Raw genomic sequence first — 22,152 nt, forward strand, 5'->3', positions numbered from 1 at the left:
GGGGGGGGAAAGTGGGGGAAGACGATGGTAGGCTCGATCGAACTTCTCGCTCACAAAATAATCCGCAGGTCCGCCAGTTCACCACGGCACACACACGTCGGGCGTTCTAACGTGTGTCCCCCTCCTTTCTCTACCATCTCTCCTCTTCCTTCTCCTTCTCCTCCCCACGAGACCCTTTTTCTCCCTCGTGCGCGCCCTTAGAGAGGCTTTAGTACGGTGTCCCTTAATTCCGAGTTCGTGTTGGAGTCCGATCGAGTGGCAAAGTCGGTTACACGCGCGTGCATATAGCAGCACCGGTACTTGGTGAGACGGAAGGCACGCATATTTCCGAGCGTGACGCACCTTGGACGCTGGGCTTGGCTCGAAAGATATCGCTCTCCACGCGTGCGTGCCTGCGTATATTCTTTTTTTTCTATCTTTGGTGCGCGAGTGTCTCTTATGCGTGTATGTGCGGGACACGAAGTGTCTTGGTCAGCGAGTGTTCTCTTCGCCTTTGTTCATCTCTTTGACGGAATTGGAGATCCTTTATAAAAGATTTAATCGCCGGGCATCATGTTACGATCTATTCCTGATCGAGCACACGTGTTTCTATTTGTTTCGAGTAAAGTGAATTTTTGCAGGTAAGATAATGTTATTCGTGATACGGAAGAATTGCGAATTCTCGTGAAACGAATTGATGCACGAATACTCGTGTCTGTCATCCATATTCCCGAAATTCAATACGTCAAAGTTCAATTTTCCATCGCTCATGCCTCTACTTCACGATTATTGTCGCCAATCGCTTTCTCGGCGTTCATAGCCCATAATGGAAATCCGTCGTAATTCGGGGACACCCCGTATATGCTCGCGCCAACGTGCATCGACATCGGACGTAAGGAGACGAAAGGCGGGGATGGAGGGCGGGAGGAAGAACGAAGGGCACGAGGAGAGAACCGTGGGGTGAAAAAAAAGAAAGAAACGGAAAAGAGGAGCGAGAGACAGGACGCGAGGCGACGCGACACGCACGAAGCGTAAACGGATACGCGGCGCACACGATTAACCGCGTCGCGTCGAGCCGCACCGCACCGTCAGTCGTCGTGCCGGTTCGTTTTCAGTCGGTGGAATCTTTATACGACTGCGCCACGGGCCGTTCTTTGCCGGCTGCCAACCGGTACGTGTGCTAACCGTCGAGTAAACCGGCAGTGCCTGCGCTCTCTCCATGTATACGGGGTGTCTCTTCGGTTCGTTCCTCCGAACGAATTGGAGCGGATCTTTCCCGGGAACGCGGAGATGTCGAGACGATACATCGTCGATAGTCCCTCTGAATTAATTAAGCCAAGTGTTTGCGAACTACGAATGCGGGCAATAGAAAACGATTGAGATGTTGACGAATCGAAAGTTGGGTTTCGAAATTGAGCGCGACAAAGGCTCATTCTTTGCACGAGTAGAGTGTTTAACAACAATTTAAAACGAACGTGTAATGAATATAACGTAATTATTAATAAAATTTTTAACGATGATGACAACCTGTGATGATAATTTCGGCATGCCAGAAACACACTGTGTTTGGCCAGTGTACAGAAAGTTTCGGACTTTGGTGAAAACGAGTTCCGTGTTATCTCCCTCTTTAATCTCCCCGTGTGTTCTTAATGTTACCGCCGAATCGTACATTTGCTTGATATCTGTTTAAAAACCGGGGAATTACGAAATTCCGCGCGCGCCTACCGTATACTCCGTGTCGAAAGAAGTCGACAAAGATTATACGTTACCTTTTATATAAGCACAACTCGGTGCTTTAATTATCAATGTGACACATCGTTTCCGGTCGCGATACGATGAATTTTCACATGGCAATCGATTCGAAATAGTTTCGCGAATGCGTTATTGCGTTCCACGTGGTATATAATTTTTAATCGTGTCGACAAACGCAACAAATTAATACAAATTTGCTTGATACAAATAACGAGAGTATATCACATAATGCCGACTTATGTCAATTGGAAACATAAATCATTCCCTCCCCCCCCTCCCTGAAGAACATTAGAGCTTAACACACAACCTGTTGCACTTTAGCAGCCCAAGCACACTACACCAATTTAATTAACCGCGCATTAGTAAGTATCACTCGCTTTTATCTTCCTTTTAACTCTTCTGCCGCAAAGAAAAGTTGCGCTTGATTTGTTTTCACTCGCGTTCGTCGACGAGCGTATATATCAACGCGTAGATGTGTGTTACATAAAGCGAAATATTCTACAAGAATATACTCCGTTCATTTTTGACAATTATATTCTATCATTGATTTCCTTCGCGTGAATTTATTCCACTGTTAATAATTTGCACGCGAATGTGTTCCGCGCGGATATTCGCGTGTAAATATAGATACTACGTCTACTATTTATAGCTTTTAAAACTCGCGTTTCATCAAAAACCGCGAAATTTGTATTTCGAAGTTAAAAGCTCGCACGATGTGGATTTTATATACTTTACAGAGTGTCTACTCTCTGGAAAAACCTAGAAAACCTGGAATTCTCAAGGATTTCGTTTTTACCTTGAAAAATCAGGGAATTCTCATAGAATTTTATTCAAACTCAGGGAATTTTTTTCAAAAATTCTCTCTTTGATTATTTTGTTCCTATATTGCAAGCATCGGCAATCTGATTAGCCAATGATTGTAGATAATACGTTTCAAATATATTATAAACATATATAACATGAATAGTATGTAACAAATATATTATAAATATATATATCTCTCTCTCTCTTTGATTATATGATATGTTCATCGTCATAGCAAAAAATACTGAATATACGATACTGAGTACACATTTTTTATTGTAATTCTTACAATTAATGATGGAAAATGAAAATATTATGCAAATGAAAAATGCTTATCTTACAAAAATCATCCAGTTTTTTTCAGTACATTTATCAATTTAATATTTAAAATTTAAGTGGTTTATTTCTCCTTTATATGAGTGAAAAGCATTAGAAAATGTACAAAAAAAAAAAATTTATTTTAAAAAGTTTCATCTAAAAATTCTCTAATTTTACCTGGAATTTTGAAAAAATTACCTGAAAAATCAGAAAATTTCTTTACACGCTTTGGATAGAAACCCTGAATTTATAATAAGGGCCTTATTCATATTATCATGAATACTTTATATTTTTAATTACATTATGGACGAAGCATTGAGAAAGTTTAACGACTAAAGCCGATAATCGAATAACATTCGTGCATCCTCGCATAGATTTTCGCATTTTCGCATTTTCGTTTCCGATTTTGAATGAATCGAGCATTCCGCGTATTTCGGGAAGACCATTTTTGCGAGCGAAAAGATTTTTCCCGATACGTTCATCAGGCAGGATCGCCAATGCCGTAAAATCGGGACGAGGGCGCCGTGACTTGTCGCGGATAATTTCGCGACAAGAATACTCGCGATGCACCTGGAGGTGCACGTCGCGCTGAACCTCGAACGGCTTGTAACGTCTGCCGCGGTCTTTGACCTCCTCTCTAGTGCAACCCAGAAGCCCGCGACGAGACTGCATCGTTCCCAAATAGGTGCGCGAATCAAAGAACAGAAATGCTAAAAACGCTAAAGAGTACCATATTTTTTCATTATTTATTTAAACTTTTTAAATTTATTTTGCATATTGTTTTCTGCATCGATAATATGTCCACTCAAAAAAATGTCTTGCTGATATAGGTAGATTTCTAGGTGTCACGACAAAACTTTATCGCTATTTTTTGTATCTGTTAGAATATTGTCTGTTACATATAGAATTTATAGCAGCAACATTCTAATAATATCTTCTAGAAAATTTAGGTCCCATTGCCAAATGTTAATCACTGCATTGGATAAATATGAGTTTCGATACTACAGAACGATCTTTGTGAGAAATATAACTGCCAATTATAACTGCAGCATCGAAAAATTGAGAAAAATTGTTTAAAAGAGCTAGATAGATTGAGCGCGTTATACAAATATGTTAGACGTGAGGATTATATATTCATTTGTTTCTTGCCGCTAATTTTTTCTGTCTACCACAGCCAAACTTTATAACAAGTACGATTGACCTTAACATGGATAGGCGCCACAGAAAAACATTCTTTCTAAATTTCACAAACAGTTCAGATATAAATTCTGTCTCTGTCACTTAGATTGATTAAATGCGAAACATATGCGATATCACAGTATTTGCTAATCATTTATGTACCTCAGTTAATTTTGCGCACCCAGAAAATTTTTGCTGTAGTTGCAATACCACTTTTTTGAGTGTCAGGAAACTCAAAATATGCGCTTAAATGCGAGGAAGCTTCGTATTCATCGGATGAATCTTTTTTTTTATGTTTCGAAGCGTTCGGTAATTTCGTAATTCCGAAAATTCCTTTAATTAGATTTTCTTTTCCTGAAAATTCAGAATCGTACCGCTACCGCAATAGGAAGAAAAATATCGGATCTGTGTGCTGAGAATTCCGTTAACTGCCAACGAGGCCGGTGTCTGCCTCTATCTCGGCCTCGGCCTCAGCCTCGAAAACGGCCAAACGCGAATAAAAATCGCGACCGCTTACCGAAGTGCATTTCGGCCGTAATGCAATACCCTCCATTACGGTTATGATTTAACGGCCGTTTGCAGCATACCTCGCGTGCGCGCGTCGCGAGGGAAACACGCGGGGAATGGCGCGTAACGCTCAGTGCGCGTAATTCTGCGTTCGACGAACTTCTCTCATAAACGGCATAAACGCCATAAACGCGGCACGAAAGTTGCCGCTGGTGCTTTCACGTAATCGCCCGAGGCGATAATGCCGCAGTCGCGTTTTCGATATTACGAACGGTCATCGTCCATCTCGTTCGTATTCACGATGGGTAGGCGGAGGAGAAACACAACACACAATTATTTAGAATTAGCTGTCGCGAAATGTGAAATGACGGGCGAGCAATTTTCGGCGCGTTGTAAAAAATGATCAGCAGGGTCTCTACTTTCTGGAAAAATATGGAGAACTTGGAATTCTCAGGAATTTCTTTTGTGCCTAGAAAAGTCAGGGAATTCTCATGGAATTTTATTGGGATTCGGGGTTTCTTCAAAAATTCTCTCTTCGATAATTTTGATCTTATACTATAAGCAATCGATAATCCGCCGATAATCTAAATTGTAAAAATAAAGTGTTTAAAATATATTATAAATATATATCCGTCTCTATTTATATATATGTCTTAACGAAATATTGAACGTCGCATCGCTTGATATACAGTATCTACATATTCTTTATTGCAATTTTTAGTAATACAAAAATCAAAATGTTATGCGAGTGAAAAATGTTTATCTACTTATCTAAAAGCTCTTAAATTTTGTTTCAACACATTTGCAAATCTTTTACTTGAAACTTAAGTGGTCCTGTATTTTTCCTTCGTATGAATGAAAAATATTAGAAAAACATACAAGAAAAAATCTAATTTTAAAAATTGCACTAAGAAATCTAATTAAAATATTCTCTTTACCTGGAATTTTAAATAAAAATATGTAAAAGATCAGGAAATTTTTTTACAAGATTTGAGTAGTATATCCGTCTCTATTTATATATATGTCTTAACGAAATATTGAACGTCGCATCGCTTGATATACAGAGTACCTACATATTCTTTATTGCAATTTTTAGTAATACAAAAATCAAAATGTTATGCGAGTGAAAAATGTTTATCTACTTATCTAAAAGCTCTTCAATTTTGTTTCAACACATTTGCAAATCTTTTACTTGAAACTTAAGTGGTCCTGTATTTTTCCTTCGTATGAATGAAAAATATTAGAAAAACATACAAGAAAAAATCTAATTTTAAAAATTGCACTAAGAAATCTAATTAAAATATTCTCTTTACCTGGAATTTTAAATAAAAATATGTAAAAGATCAGGAAATTTTTTTACAAGATTTGAGTAGACATCCTGATTAGCATTTGTGTATTGCAAGAATAAACCAAGATCGAAGAATATGAGAAAAAAAAAAAATATAATGTGCTGTTATTGCGCCATAAGATACGGTGTTTGCATCATTTTGGTCTATCAGACACACAATTTTCCCCTTATTGTTAGTCTTTAAATCTATCATTCATATTCCGCCGCGTATATCTGAATTTTCGTTTTGTCGTTGGTGAGCAATGATGACACGATGAAAACGATCCTTTCTCTTCGCTCACTATTTCGGAATACGCTCGAAATCCGGATCGAAATGCAATTTCTTCCTTAGCCTGTTAGCCTCACATTTTATTTTCACGTTTCGTTGTGTGCATCGCTTAACATCGCGTGGCGAACTCCGGTGCACGGCACCGACAGTGTGACGGTTTTGCGTTTTTGCAATGTAGTGACGCGCCGGCTTTCGCGTGCTCGCGTGACCCGCGACACATCGCTTGAAAGCGGGGGTGGGTGGGAGAAAGTGCTAACTCACATTAATTGCGTTTCGAGGTAGAAGCGAGAACGAAAAGTTTGATTAAATTCACCGCTTTCGCGTTTCTTGGGATTCTTTAAGCACACTTTGTCCACCATTGTATAATTATCCATGTTGTAAATGACCCTTAATCGTTGTGAGAATTGTGTCGCTTTACATTAAATTGCTGTTAAATCAAATTTCGCATGGATAGAGCTTGTTTTTCATGAAAAATATATGGAGTTTGCATATCTCTCTCTTCTCAGTCATCTTATTCTCCATTTGTTAACCTGACCAATTCTAACGTTATTTATATAGTCGATTGCAGAAAAAATCGATTATACATTTTTATGCAAACGAAAGAATATAATAGATTCGGATTTAAATAAATATCTTTTGAATATTTATTATTTAAATGTAAACGATTTAAATTTTCTTCAAAATATAGATTTGCAATCTTCCAACTTTCATTTACTCGTCTCTGTGATCGGCTTAATATAAATTCAAGTAACATATGCTGAATGCGCGTTGAGCTTTTTACAAGCAGTGATTGATGCGTAACTTTAATGCGCAATTTGAATAATTTAATGAGAGATCCGATGCATGTATAATATTTTTAATAATAAAGGTTTTGCTTACCGTGCATATTCTTAACGCGCACGATAAACTGCGGATGTAAAAAAGGTCCAAGGAATAATTTACGATTGATTTTAATTGCGAAGATATGTACGCGTATGAATGAAAGATTTTTACAATGTAAATTTTTACATTATCGGCTTTAATTGTTTTGCAGAGAGTTTGTTCGTGCGAATGAAACGTAGAAAAGAACGCAATAATTCGCTCATATTAGGACAATAAAATTTCACGAACAAATTTATTCTCCAAATATGTCGAAAATAAATTCTCGTTGCACGTGGTATTTCGATGAATATTTAACAAATTATATTCTAGCTCCTTTTTAATATATTTTCTGTGTTGATTTATCTGAAATAGTAATATTTTCATTTACGTACGTATATATTAATATATATTAATGGTGTCGAATATATTTTTCTCAATAAATAAGAATTTTTGGGATAAACTTTTACTCTAAATGGTTTTTGTTTTCGATGACTGAAAAAAAAAATTTGAGTAATATTTGGTTTTAATAACATTTTATTGGAATAGAATATTGAACGTTTCGCCATTTTGCACGTGTCCAGTCATGCTCGATATCGTCCATTCAGAAAATAGTATTGAGATTTCTAATCAGCTCGCGTCGAAAATTACGTTTAAAAGTTCCTAGTTATCAATTAGGAAACGAGAAATGGGGCGTAAGCCGACGGGATGCCTTTTTCTCGGGACTAGTCTCGATTTAGCGATGAAGACGAAGGTCGAAGTCGAGAGAAAGAACCGCGAAGAATCCAGCCTTCTAGGACGTATTCGAAACGACGTTTAGCAGAAGCCTTACGTTAACCGTGCTCCACCTCGATCGCGTTCGTTCGTTGAAGAGAGCGCCGCTTGTTTTTGTTCACGTGGCGCGCGCACGGGCGGCCTCCGGCCACGCATGCATGCACGCACACATATACAAAGGCAAACGTAGCCACGTAAAGGCGAATTTACACGGCTCTCGTTCCTTGACGATGACGATCATGCCAGATGAATCATCCGCGACACGAAGGAGTTTTTATTTAGACGTGTACTGTCAGTAATAGATTATCCGATAGCGATCGATTTTATGTACGATTTTATCTATGAAAATTATTTTATAAATTGGAAGTAATTATAATAGATTGATAGCAGTATACCTATAGAGATTATTGATTTGCCTGTAACATCAAAGATAGGCTTTATTGAATACCGTTTTCAATCCTCGGTTTTCCTTACATCTGCGAGTCTTCTCGTCAAAAAGCGCCCCGTGTAAAATCGCCTTAAGCATCAACGATCCTACGGCGTCAGGACCCTCGTCGCGGCCGTCAACCAGCAGCAGCGGGCGGGACGGAGAGACAGCGGAAAGGACAGGGCAGGAGAAGGAGGAAGGGGAGCACGACAATGCCCCACCCCGGTTTCTGGTATCGATCTGCCGCAACGAAAGTCGAGATACCGGCGTTGGAAGTATCAGCCGGACGGATAAGTCCGAATTATATCGGGCCGCGCGAGTTATATATACATATATATATATATACATTTTCTCACACATATATGTCCTCTTTACGCGCGTATAATATGGCCGCGTTGCACGGCGCGCTGCGTGCGAGTCCTTCCAGCTGCTACCTGACTCGGCGAAGGCCAACCCGGCTCGCTGAACGACTTTTGTCTCGAAAATGTCGGTTGCCCTCCTCCTCCTGCTCCTCTTAGTGCCGCCGGCACCGATTCGTCACCGCCGTTGCCGAGCTGAGCCGAATCCGAGCCTCGAAAATGACGCGTTATCGTCGCGTCGAAAATTATTCCCGGTAAACCGACATCGCGTTCCGAGTGATATCATCGTTCAACGAGAGAAAAGGCCATAAACAATCAGAAGGGAGCGGTTACGATGCGACAAAGTCATTCGGAGTAAGTCCTTTATGTGTCGTATATATGTGCGCGTGTATTTAATAATAAACAAAGTTTCTTGTAAAACGTGCGGAAAAATAAATCTCGGATATGGCGTTATTAAATTTGCGTTGAAATAAGAGCGGGATGCAAAGTAAATATTTAGCGAATATGATTGCGAGAATCGATCTTTGATCTGCGTCCCGAGAGGAAAAAACGAGCACTCGCGGAAGAGTGGGTTTAAGAATTTATTTTTCTTGGCCCTTTTTTGCATCATACACCTAAAATGCCGCCAATTATATTATTGAAAAGTTCAACACACACGTTCATGTATTAATCGTGTAAGAAGATTTCAATGAAATTTTTCTCGCTAGATATATTGCGTGGCGATTCCAAATTCAATGAATTGATGTCTGACAAGATATAATACTATAACAGGGTGTCTATTATCTGGAAAACAAGGGAAATCTTGGAATTCTCAGAGATTTCTTTTGTATCTTGAAAAATCAGGGAATTCTCGTGGAATTTTATTGGAATTCGGGGAATTTCTTTTTTAAATTCTTTCTTTGATAATTCTTTCTTTGATAATTTTGCTCTTATATTATAGGATATAGGTAATAAGCCAAACTATAAATTATGTGTTTAAAATATATTATGAATATGTATCTATCTCTCTCTGTCTATATATATTAAATATGCAATAAATATTCTTTATTGTGTTTTAGTAATAAAAAAATGAAAATGTTATGCAAGTGAAAAATGTTTATTTTACGAAAGCTATTCAGTTTTTTTTCAGTACATTTTCAAATCTAACATTTAAAACTTAAGTAGCTTTGTATTTTCCCTTCATATGAGTGAAAAACTTTAGAAAACGCATACAATCAAAAAAACTTATTTTAGAAAATTGATCAAAGAAGTCTCTAAAATATTCTCTTTACCTGGAATTTTTTGAACGAAAATGCTTGGAAGATCAGGGAATTTATTTACAAGATTTGACTAGACACCCTGTATAAACATATAAATCTTTCAATTTCTCGATATCTACTCGACTCATACGCTCTTTGTGATACATTTTATCATTTTATATGAAAATCACGAAGTTCTTCATATCGTCACATTGGTAACGATCGAAACCAAATTGCTCATATTACAGCTTACGAAATCTCCCTTCGGTGGACCGTCGATTTTCAAAATTCTGTCTGATTTAGGGGAAAACTTTATAAGTTATTTTTTAGATATGTACTCGGCGTATTTTTTTTTACCTTTGTGAGGTATTTTTAATGGGATATCACTGTTTTTTGTAATTATTCTTGATTTATATCAGTATATTATTCAAAATTCTGTTTGATAATTTGCAAAAGATTGAAGAGTCGACGAGATACGCACGCCGTTAAAAATTATTGAAAGCGTCGAAACCATTGAAACGCGATCTTTGTTGACTGACATGAGAGGTAGGCGGCATGCAAAGCCGCTACTTGTTCTTCGTAGCAGGTAGATAGAGGAACGATGCGAAATTATACCACCGATGCATACACATGTACGTATACATACGTATGCATTTTCCTTTTTCTCGCCGCGTAATATGTGCGTGACGTAAGGCTCACATCCTTGCACGTGCGCATGAAAAATTGCGCGTTGCTCGCACGGAAGATTCTTGCTCTCGCGGATAAGCGGAGCGTAGACTGGCGCAGAATTTTATCGAGCACATTGTTGCAATGTAGCCGCGTTAAGCACGCGAAAAAGTAAAATAAACGTCAGCGATGCATCAACGCCCACCATCGCCGCGTAAAAGTGGGCCGATTATACGGGGTGTTTCAGAAGCGACGCGAAAAAGGGGGAAATGTGCGCCGAGTTATTAACTCTCATTTCTCTCTCATCTGTGGTTTTAAAGAACAATTAAGAAACATATATGTATTTTTTTTTTTTTTTTATAAGCTGAAAATGTGTTTTACGCGCGCTTGTAGAAAAAGATTTTAATTCTTATTTCTAATTATCTTTTACATCCAATTAGCAAAGATATCAAGGTAAAAAAAAAATTGCATTTCTATATTCAGTCTAAATCTTAATTTCTTCTACAATATATATCTTTGATTAATAAAATTGGATAGAAAATAATATATTAAATTTACAATAAATTTATTAATCTTTGATATTAAATTTATTTAATCTTTTTTTTTTTTTTTTAATCTTTCTGCTATTTTCAGTAATTTTCGTTTCAACGAAGCAGCACGCCGCGTCATTGCTCGTAAAAGCAATATAGACGCGCACGCGCTGATGTGCAATAGCTCTCACTCATCTGTACTTATCAGTTAACACATTCCTTAATTAAACGAGACGGTCGCCTCGATGTTAGGGAAAACGAGGCAGCAACGACCCAAGCTCCAGACTCTTCACTGTACTGTGCGCGTACATAGCGTAATTACGGCGCTTTATAATTATTAAGTGCGCGTATATATATTTTAGGAAGAACTTTCTTTAATGACATAAGTAATTTCAAGGATATTATTACGCATGTTCCGGAGAAAAAAAACTTTTTTTTTTTTTTTTTGAACAGTTACTTCGCGTTTCGTATTGCTATGTTATTGGTAATAAGAGAATAAGCCACGTGTCTGGCATCAATATCACGCTTCAGATAAGTATATGACACTGATTCTTGTGTGCGATCAACATTACTGACGCGTCCCGCGAATGTGACAAAATTGATATTTATACATTCGAAGTAGATGACTAGTTACAATAATATAATAATGTATTCGGTATTATAAATCGACTTTTTTTTTTTTTCAATCGAAATTCGTATATCGAGTAAGAATTATTGACGCTCTTGCTAAACATGTTCTTTTTTTCATATTTTTTCTCTGCTACAAGTGGCATATATTATTGATTATATCGACAATTATCGAGTGACAGTCTATTCGCTTTACGAGGACCTTGTACGATAACTATCTGACGCTTAAACATTGTTTTCGAAGTAGTTACGTCTGCTACATACATATAATATTGAGAAGTTGGCCAAACTCACGCCTGAACTTTCTGCACAATGCGTGACTTTAATGTGTACGCGAGTGCGATCGACATCTTGCTCTCTCACAGTCGAGTATACAATCTGGAACAGTAACAGCATCCCGTCGCGCTATTCTCGATGGATGTAAGAAAATTAATATTTGATAAAAATCAATACAATACTGTATAACAATTATTTGCCGCTTCAATATTAAATAATGTTTATTCATATTTTTAAATATTTTATTTTATAATATCCTACATTATCTGCAAGAAAACTGTGCTTCTGATATAATTTTTACATCTACATTCCTCCCACAATAGTGGTTATCTGCTAAAACGATAAAATTGCAAATTTTAATAGAAACACGTGACTGTCGTATTTCTGCATGGAATTGCTGAAACACTTGCTTTTCCCCGCTTTATGCTTGTACAGGAATTTGCAATGTCATTAAATCTGCGAACAAAGGCGAAATTACAATAAACCGAATTTCCGCACTTAATTAAATGGCGAAAGTTTCAAAAGGTTCCTAAAACGCGCGTCTGTAGCTCAAAATCGGAACACAACGTTTCCCGCCACCGCTTTGTGTGTACACTTTGATAAAAAAAACTTTTACCGCGACTTTCATTTTTGTTTATACGGGACGCTCGTCGAGAGTCGAGATTTATCGGGCGAAGGATAATGAATCGTCTCGTAGAGCCTCGTCGATCTTTATGGGGCTATTAGAGGGATGGGCCTTGAACACGTGTTCCAGGCTGCAAAGATCAGCGCGCGCGAGCGGCTCCCTTTGTCTTCCCGTCTAGAGAGAGGAAAAGATTCCGCGCGTTATATACTCACATAATCGGCCGAACATATTTTAGACGCGGTGACGCAATCGGTTACCTGACGGTGAGCGATTGAGCGCAAACATTCACAAAATTCATCTTTAACCATCTCGAATCGAATTTTATACGTGTGGGCGTTCTCAAGATTGAAATTCTCATCGGGAGATTCGCTTAATATAATCCAAGTGCTTTGAAATCGTCAGCTAGGTCTGAAACTTTCCGCTAGAATCAAGAGTTAGGATCACTTTCAATGTTTGATCGACTCTCACGAACGATTTCGAGTTTAAGACGCGAAAGTGACGAATGTTATATATATAATATATATATATAAAGTGTTGGAAAATTTGTGTTTTTTTGTTAAAAAATGTGCCGGTTAAAATTTTCGTGTTAAATATTTAATAATAGATTCATATATTAATTTAACATATTGCTGTTGTATTAATTGAACTCAAATCTTTAATTATTAAAACAAGTGAAAAAAGATGTAAAAATCACACAATGTGACAAGATTTATCTGTCAAAATTTACATAATAAAAATGTTGATTTACTCTACAATAGGAGTAAGAGTGACTACAGACCATCAATAACATTTTTCCAAGTTAATTTATCATTAAAAATATGTTGATTTTACACAAAATTAATTTCAAATTACTTTGAGGTTTGCATTTATTTTTTTGTGTTAAAATATTAACATAGTATTAGTGTCACCATTTAACATATCCATATTATGTTAAATCAACGCAAAAATTTGTGTGGACCGTTTGGGACATGTGATATCTGTTAAATTTAACACAAATTTTTCAACTGGTACGTATAATTCATTCTCATGCATGTAATCCTTCATGTCCAGTACAAGGAGAGTTGAAGTATAGTTTTTTTTTTTACATATTTTATTGTATAAAAATTTACGCGTGTTATTTCTCTTGTGTGGCGACGTATATACATATACATATATTACAATCGTTGTTATTATATATTATCCGCAATATTCTCTTCGTCCTTATTTCATCGGCACATATCACGCGCCTGCTTCGCACTCGCGATTGTCGGCATATAGTTATTAACGTCGAAAGCGTGGCCGTCGTTTTTTTTCCGTCCGCGCACAACGCAAGCAACAAATGCAAACAGCATTTGCATCCGTTGAATAATCATCAGTATTGGTTTATGAATATTAAGAATATTGGCGCACATATCAAGGGCCGTGAGTCGCGCTGGCGCTAGTTCCTCTTTCTCTGTTCGTGCGATCGCCTGGTTGGTGATCGATCGTCCCGTCGAATAAATGGATACGTCTCTACGGGTTTACGGAGAATGAGAAAAAGAGAGAAAGAGAGATCGAAAGAGATATAGTATTCGTATGAGTGAGAAAGAGAAAGAGACCGAAAGGTGCATGCGGTTGGGAGCAGAAGACGAGGAAAGGAGAAGAAGCAGGGGCTGATTTATGGCCGACGGCGCTGAGGCGTTTTCGCTGCGTAACTTCCGCCAATTTCGTTTCGTCTTGCCTCGGCGGGGGAGCCCGGTTTCCGGTTTCTAACTGAATAGCCAACTGCGACTCGCCGTGCTGTTATTGTGCCAGTACAATATTAGCAATGTTTCCTTGCGAAATATCCCACAACGAAACATTAGGACTGAGACACGAATCAATGTAAGATTAAAAATGACCTATCTCGGCCCTATTCAAATAAACCGGCATTAATTGTATAAAAATTGCAATGATTATAGACGCGTCCATCAAATATTATTTGATAAATTTTATTAAAGATTTACGATAATTAGATATTAATAATTAAATCTACGCATGAATGGGAGAGAAAGATATAAAAGAGATTAACGATATCTTTTTTATTTTTTTCATATGTATTTTATTAAATAATCGAAAGAGTTGTACGATAAAATAATAATATAAATTAACTGTTACGCATTTAATTGTTCATTAACTGCACTGTGCTGCTTTTACACATGCAGAGAAATTAAATTCTCAATTTCCACATCTCTGTGTTAAAAGATAAATGCTATTCAGTTTTTGAAATTCTTTGATAAAAACTATTTTCAATCATATCTATTGTTATTGACGTTTTTTATTATCTTTATCTATGACCGGCTTGCGTTGATCTTTTGTTTGTTAGTTGATCTTTTATAATCTTCGAGAGGGATTTTTTTATAAACTTTGAAAATTTTTTTATAATCTTTTATTCTATCTGTGATTGCTATCGAGGATGCGATTGTTAGTGTCGATGAATCGCCAATCGAACGCGGCAAGAACTTAACGGAGCAAGGATTATTGCAGAAATGAACGTAACGGAGCCAAATCTAGGCCGTGCGACTCTGAGAATTGGAACATGCGTGCAGGTGCGAAACCTCGCAAGATTCAAAGGATTGAAAGAGACGCGTTTTTTCTCCTGAAAACCCGCCTTTCTCGTTACATCTGAATTTAAAACGTGGAACATAATGATTTTCAGACAAACAAGATTATTTTTTTCATCGTCATTAAATTTTGTTTTGATGTATTGCGGTCGCTATTCTTAATTATTTATTTATTTACAGAAACACAAAGAGAGGAAGCGCATCGGTATGTAGAAGATATCGTGCAATTTTTTTGAATAACAGTTGTTACCATTCAAACTGTAACGTTTTATTATACTATTGATTTAATATTGATTTGATTTAATGAGATAAATGGGAAAAGATAGGATAAAAATTTAATGCTGTGATTGCTTTTATTATCGAATATTATTAATTATTTTCTCTGCGTATTGAATATATATATTAGCATCTATTTTGTCATAAATAAAAAAAACATCGAATAGATAAATGCAACGATTTTTAAAGTTCATTATTTTTTTTTTTTTTATTATGGATGAACGGAGGTTAATCTTGCTTTGAAATAGACTTGCTCAAGGAAAAATCATCTGTCGATTATATACTGCGACAGATATAAGCGGCATGTTGCGGTGTTTCGCGAAAATTGTCGATTAAAACTTTGAGGTCGGCCATTAGCCTTCACCCACATTACTCAATCGCAACCATTGCTCGATTGCGCCAGCTATTCTCCGCTCGGCTCGTCGCGGTTGTATGATGTATCGAAGATGTTGCTCGCAAAATTAATTCACTCATTAATTAATATGAGTACTTAAACGCTCGTTGCTCGATGTATCATACACAACGCATATATTATTCCGTATGATTGCTACCACGCGCGCGAACTACATTTCCGAGCATTGTTACGATTTTATATGCAAAGTGCCTGTGGGGTAAAAAGAGAGAGCTATGGTTATAAATTTCACAGAGACGGATAAAAACCGTCACCGGCAAAAAGTGAATTAAGTTGAATCTATTCATGACTAAACAAAATGTATGGTAATAAACGTGTTTGATAAACGAAAAGATATTTTTTTTCGAGATTGTAGTTCATTTTTTTTCTACTAAAATCTAATTTTCATTTAATTTACTGCTTTAATGCGCTATATTTTCTCCCTCTTATTTCGTTTTAGAAGTTTTATTTTTTATTATGTTGCTCTTATTCATTTTTTTATTTAAATTTAATATTACGGTAATTATGTGTGCATTTTTTGACATTAACATGAGATGACATGATAACGGGAGCAATGACAGTAATATTATAACATTTTTGCTAAAACACGATTTGCCTGTGCAGCATATAGAATAGAATATTATACAAGATGAAGAAGATTCCCGCGTAATATTTTTTGCATAATTCTATTCGGGCTAACAACGAAAAGCTTTTTAACGAAATCCCGAAAATATCGATGATTTATTATTACATTAATGCGTTGAGAGAGGAAAGAGATACGTAACTACTGTCTGGATAGGCTACATTAGAGATGTTTCACGCGAAATAAATTCATGCGCATTATTATGACTGTTTAACTACATCGATAATGACAGTCAATTGCGGCAGAGAGAAAAAAGCATTGTCGTTGCATAATTAAATGAACGGAGTATTTCATGGAAATGTGCTGCGGTATTACACAGGAACTTACAAGAGTAATTAGCAGCCGTGAATCGTAATTGATATTATTGCGCAATTTGATATTACCATTCATATCAGAAAAATCATGCCGATATTCTTCCCCGCACAATAATTCTTATTCGCTCTGTTATGAATTATCCAATTATTAACTATTACTGGATGTTTATACATTTCACATAAATTGGTTAACACACGTTAACATGTGTTACAATGAATTTGTGGTTCATGAAATCATTTTCAATTTCAAGACTTACTTACCTGAAATATTGTATATTTTTTTTATATTATTATTTATTTTTGCAACTTTAATAAGATTTGAATCGCATTGCCAATTTGGATTATATTATTGTATTATTTAAATTTGAAGCATGATTCGTGTATGAAAAGCTATTCATTAAGGATGTATGTGTCATATATCAAAACATTGACGAAAGCATGAAAATTTCGTAGACTGTTTTACTATTTCTTTTGAGTATCTATGCAAAACCCAAGCACAATTCTCTTAACATTGTTATTCTTTTAACGGTTTGGAAATTATTTAAATTTAAAGTTAGTATTGATTTTTATGGAAAATCGCGTATTGTAGCACCTATTGACAAATATGACAAGAAAAAAGCATTGCCAACGAAATTATTTTCTTTTACGAAGACGTTAAAAACTATATTATTTTGTGATACTTTAACTCTTTTTATACTCCGGATTTTTTTATTTTGGTAGTTTTTTGCTACTATTGTACAGCCGAAATCCTTAATTACTTATAAAACGAAAACTACCTTGCTGCTTCGACATTTCTTTCTGCTAAATAAAGATTAATTTTAGATTTATTAAAATTTATCGCTAAAATTTCATAGAGAAACGGGATGAGTATACATATATCCTCTATATATTGAAGAAATAGATCTTTCGAAAATGCATCAAAATCAAAGTCTCTTGATAACGAGAACGCGAAGTACGCGAAAAAATCACGCTCGTATGTCAAATTGTGGATCGAAATTGCCACTCTCGGAGAAGACATTGACCTAGATATCGATGTACATGGAGAAGGTCGTATATAAACATACGTCGTATATATGTGTACATATATACGTGCATCGACGTGTCTATATCGTTGTGTTTATATATAAAACAGTGAATAATACTCGGATCGGTGAGTGCACGTGTATGTGTACACGCACGCATACATATGCACGTGCAGCTGTTGGTGGCGCATAAAATAAAGGGTTATGTATTTTCTTCTCCCAGTCTCTCTCGCACACGAGAGCTCGCGTGTGTACGTTTATGCTTACGCCGTAATGGCAATGTACGTGCACTTTGTGCATACGTATCGCGAAATGTTTGCCACGTTAATTAACCGTATGATAGAAGCCTTTGAACAGAGGAGTGAAATTAAATTTGGCAATGTGCGCATAAGTAAAGTTGCATATCAACGTATATCGTATCTTCAGTAATGAAAATTATTGAAAGTGGCATTTCTGTTTACTCATATTATTTCATTGAGAGTACCAAGAAGCGAATAAAAATGTGTTAAAAAGTATTATTAATATTGTAGAATCATTATGTGTTATGATATACAGGGTATGTTTATTGTTTTATTTTTCAACAGAATTAAGATAGTTAAAATTACAGGAAGTGGTCAAAATGACCATCTCTAACTTGAATACAGACTAATCCATACATGAGATGCATGTCTGCCATTTCATTGTTTGACCAAGCCAGAATTTTCACTTAAACTATTGCTGCGTTAATAGTACTAACGTACGATACGAATACCTTACTTTCATTGAGCACAAGATACGAACCGTACCACTTACAATATAAATAACACGTGTTTATATTTACAGATTAGCAAAAGACCTTAAGTCCTTTAAATCTAAGATAAACATCAAACCGATATTCAAGTATACTATCTTAATTCTATTGGAAAATAAAATAGGTTGTAACTCGGAAACTTATGTTTATATGAACTTTTATTTTTATTTTTGTGTCCTGAATCCACCATTGCAATACTTCTCACTTATTAAAAAACACCCTATATAAACAGAATTCACGAAATTTATCATTTCTTTGAAATTATATTTAATGTCAAAGATTTCGTTAGAAAACGTTTTTTTAAAAGATATTTTGAATTCTGCATTATTATTTTGAAAATATGCATTTATTAAAAATAGGGTAAATATATAAGTATACGAAGAAATTTTTCAGAGTAACTGTTTTATTCTATCGCGCGTGTACATGTGTCACTACACAAATTCACAAACGATCGAAAAAAGACTTATTTATCAAATGCATAGTTTACTGCCCCATTCTATATACGTTCATGGCGAGCAGGCTCCTATTCGTGTGTGCGGTGCGTCAGCGCGTAAGAACGCGCCAATGCTTGTGAATGAAACTGTAATAGTGGCGAGTACACATACGTGCGTACGTAAAGTTACTATATATCGATGACTCAGTCAGTTCCGCTGACTCTCGTTACAAGCCGTAATTTACAGGCGCTTTCTCAAAAGGTCGTTGAACTTCATCTGCCTTTTTTTTCGAGGAGCTTCCTTTTTCTTAAATATTATCAAATTTGATATATTACATGAATGTAGACATTAATCTTATATAGTACATGATATGACACTGCAGATATGGCAAGCTAAATGAAAACGGCCTAATCAAAGCGAAATTAACAAGTTTGAAAAGAATTCATAACGCAAATATTTTAAGATATACTAATAAAATATTTATATAGTTTTAATGGTAAATACTAATTTTTTAAAGGTATAATTATTTATTAAGAATACGCCATTAGGTGCAATTGGCAGAAATTATAATGATTACATATTCTACATTTAATATATAACATTAGAATACATTTGTGGTTTTTCGTTTTTGACATAACAATTGGTACATGAATAGATGAACGATGGGCAAGGTATGCCACAATGGTCATGATAATCAATAGATAGTGGCTGATGATATTCAATTGTCTGTATCAACAGTTAAAAGTGGCAAATGGCCATTTCGTGTTTCCATTCGTCATTTTGTGCTCAACTATAATTTAACAAAATGCAGTATGTCCAAAATGATCGATAATCAAAGATAATTATTATTCTACATTATATATATATATATACTAATACAAAAATTTTATATATATAATAATATATATAATATGTGCTCAGAAATGGACGCGATAATTGTGTTCTGCTTTGATGAGCATCGACGAGACGCATATACATATATAAAGGCGTGTTCTTAATTACAGAGGAGACTGATAGAATTGTGCAATATTCTTTTTTCAATGCACCATCGATGTTTAGTCATACCTTAGTTCATATTTTTCCGTTTAAAGTAAAATGAAATGAGCTGTTTTCTTGGATCTATAATACACACAAGTAATGAAATCGATATAATGTACAATTCATATATATTATAATTTACGAGAGATACTGTGAGAAAAGTGAACGGTGAACGATTAATATTCTGACGTTTTGTGTCGCGGTTTACCAATAAAAATAATCGTTACTGCGAACGATACCGATAATTTAAATATTCACGCATATGTATGTGCGTGATTGACGTTTGGGTGACAAGCGTTATTCATGAATTATGAATACAATTGAAGCGCTTGATATCGCCGGAGTAGGCACGATGTGGCTTTTCCACGGATTGGCCGCCTTTCTACGCTCGATTGTGCTAGGTCGAGGCTCTCGGCCGTCGTTATCAACGTTGGCAGATAAGAACCTTCCTCGTTAATTAATGAATTAATGCCCCCGGCACAGATAAAATCGGCCGAGGTCGAGCGAGCCATTGAGTCTCGAGTCTTTAATCCGCGTCACCGGGAGCAAATCGCGCCTTCCGCACGATGAAGAAAACTAAAGGTCGTGTCAGGGTGCACGTAATTAATTGCACAACAGATTATTGATTATTCACGAACACGTAGAGAAAGCTGAAGCGCATAAAATGATGTAAGATAACGGCGAATTCTCGGCTCTAATGACATCGTGTTTTTTTCTTCAAAAGATTCTTTTTTGCCTACGTGCAAGGGAAATTATATATTTATTTATTTTTATATGAGCGTACATAATATTTTAGTGTCACAAGTTGCCAAAGGATTTGTGGGGGACATTATTCACTGCGTGTCAAATGTATACATTTTACGTTCATCGACAAGTAATACAAAGAGGAGGATTTTGGCAGAGAGTTAATGCGTAAATGTAAACTGAAATGTGGCTTTCGCGAAATTTCGAAATATTTCTCTTGCTCGAGTTTCTAGAGATTAGAATACTATCCCGTTATATTATACACTCAAAAAAGTGGTATTGCAACTACAGCAAAAATTTTCTGGGTGCGCAAAATTAACTGAGGTACATAAATGATAAAATTTGTATAATCTTCTAATCTTCTTATATTTGAATGTATGCATTCAGATTGTGACGGAGTACAATTATTTGGATTATTGAAAATTTATGTTACCGTGCAATTCCCGAGAGAGAAAATTGTGTATAGATTCTCTACTGTATAAGAATATAAATATTATATATTTATGTCGTGACACCTAGAAATCTACCTATATCAGCAAGACATTTTTTTGAGTGTAATATTACGTGAAGATACACTATCTTGCCGTTTCCAGGTTTGAGGTAATTTAATTTATAAGGTAAAACATATGGATTATATATCCAGAACGCGGTTATATATGGATTTCAACGCGGTAGGCTATTTTCTCTGATAGCTCGTTGAATAATATCAATGTTAATACACACATTCACATTTTTTTAGAGAAAGTTTAGTTATTTTTTTCTTAGATTGATAAATGTATAATACATATGTAAAATATATACGCGATATATAGAGCATAATATATAATATATAGTATATATTTTAGTATTTATTTTTTTTGACTTTTAACGACAATGGGGGCTTATCTTTTGTTCTTATTGAATGACTTTCGCTGAAATGTCATTCAATAAGATTATCATTATATTATTAATATTTTGGTTTAATTATAGATTTGTGTGTATACATATTTAAAAATTAAAAGGTTCGACGATAATCCTGTTCGATCTACAAGAGTAATATCGATTTATTGTCAGTACATTACCTGTACAACAGCAATCATTCGTTAAAAAAGAAAAAAATCTACGTTATGCTAAAACCACAAATAATCCACGAGCGAGCGCGATCGCACGTCGATGTTGCTTCGCGCAAGTGGATCGTAAAAAAAAAATTAAGTATCAGCGTTTAAAGAGATATAACTATATCGCTCTCCGTGTGCTAAAGACAGCACAACGTGCTGCAGAATTGTTTTAGTTAGATACACACGCGTTTGGGCGATATCCGTCATACCGATCATAATTTCTGTCGAAATGCGATGGTGTGTAGACGCGACACACCGCATAGCGACTTTGCAACGGTGGCGCAAGCAACGCTAACATTGACTCGGC

The 22,152-nt window shown here is 35.9% G+C and overlaps 1 protein-coding gene across 1 annotated transcript in view; it reads left to right on the forward strand.

The window, feature by feature from the left end:
- The first annotated feature begins 379 nt into the window (after positions 1-379).
- LOC115235273 (bromodomain adjacent to zinc finger domain protein 2B-like) overlaps positions 380-22,152 on the forward strand; it is a 90,838-nt gene continuing 69,065 nt past the window's right edge. The window contains 1 exon segment of the mRNA XM_029806941.1: positions 380-620. The gene's annotated coding sequence lies outside the window, so the exon portion shown is untranslated.

The sequence above is a fragment of the Formica exsecta genome, unplaced genomic scaffold (assembly GCF_003651465.1).
Source record: "Formica exsecta isolate Colony F162 unplaced genomic scaffold, ASM365146v1 scaffold1093, whole genome shotgun sequence".
NCBI classification, from domain to species: Eukaryota; Metazoa; Arthropoda; class Insecta; order Hymenoptera; family Formicidae; genus Formica; species Formica exsecta.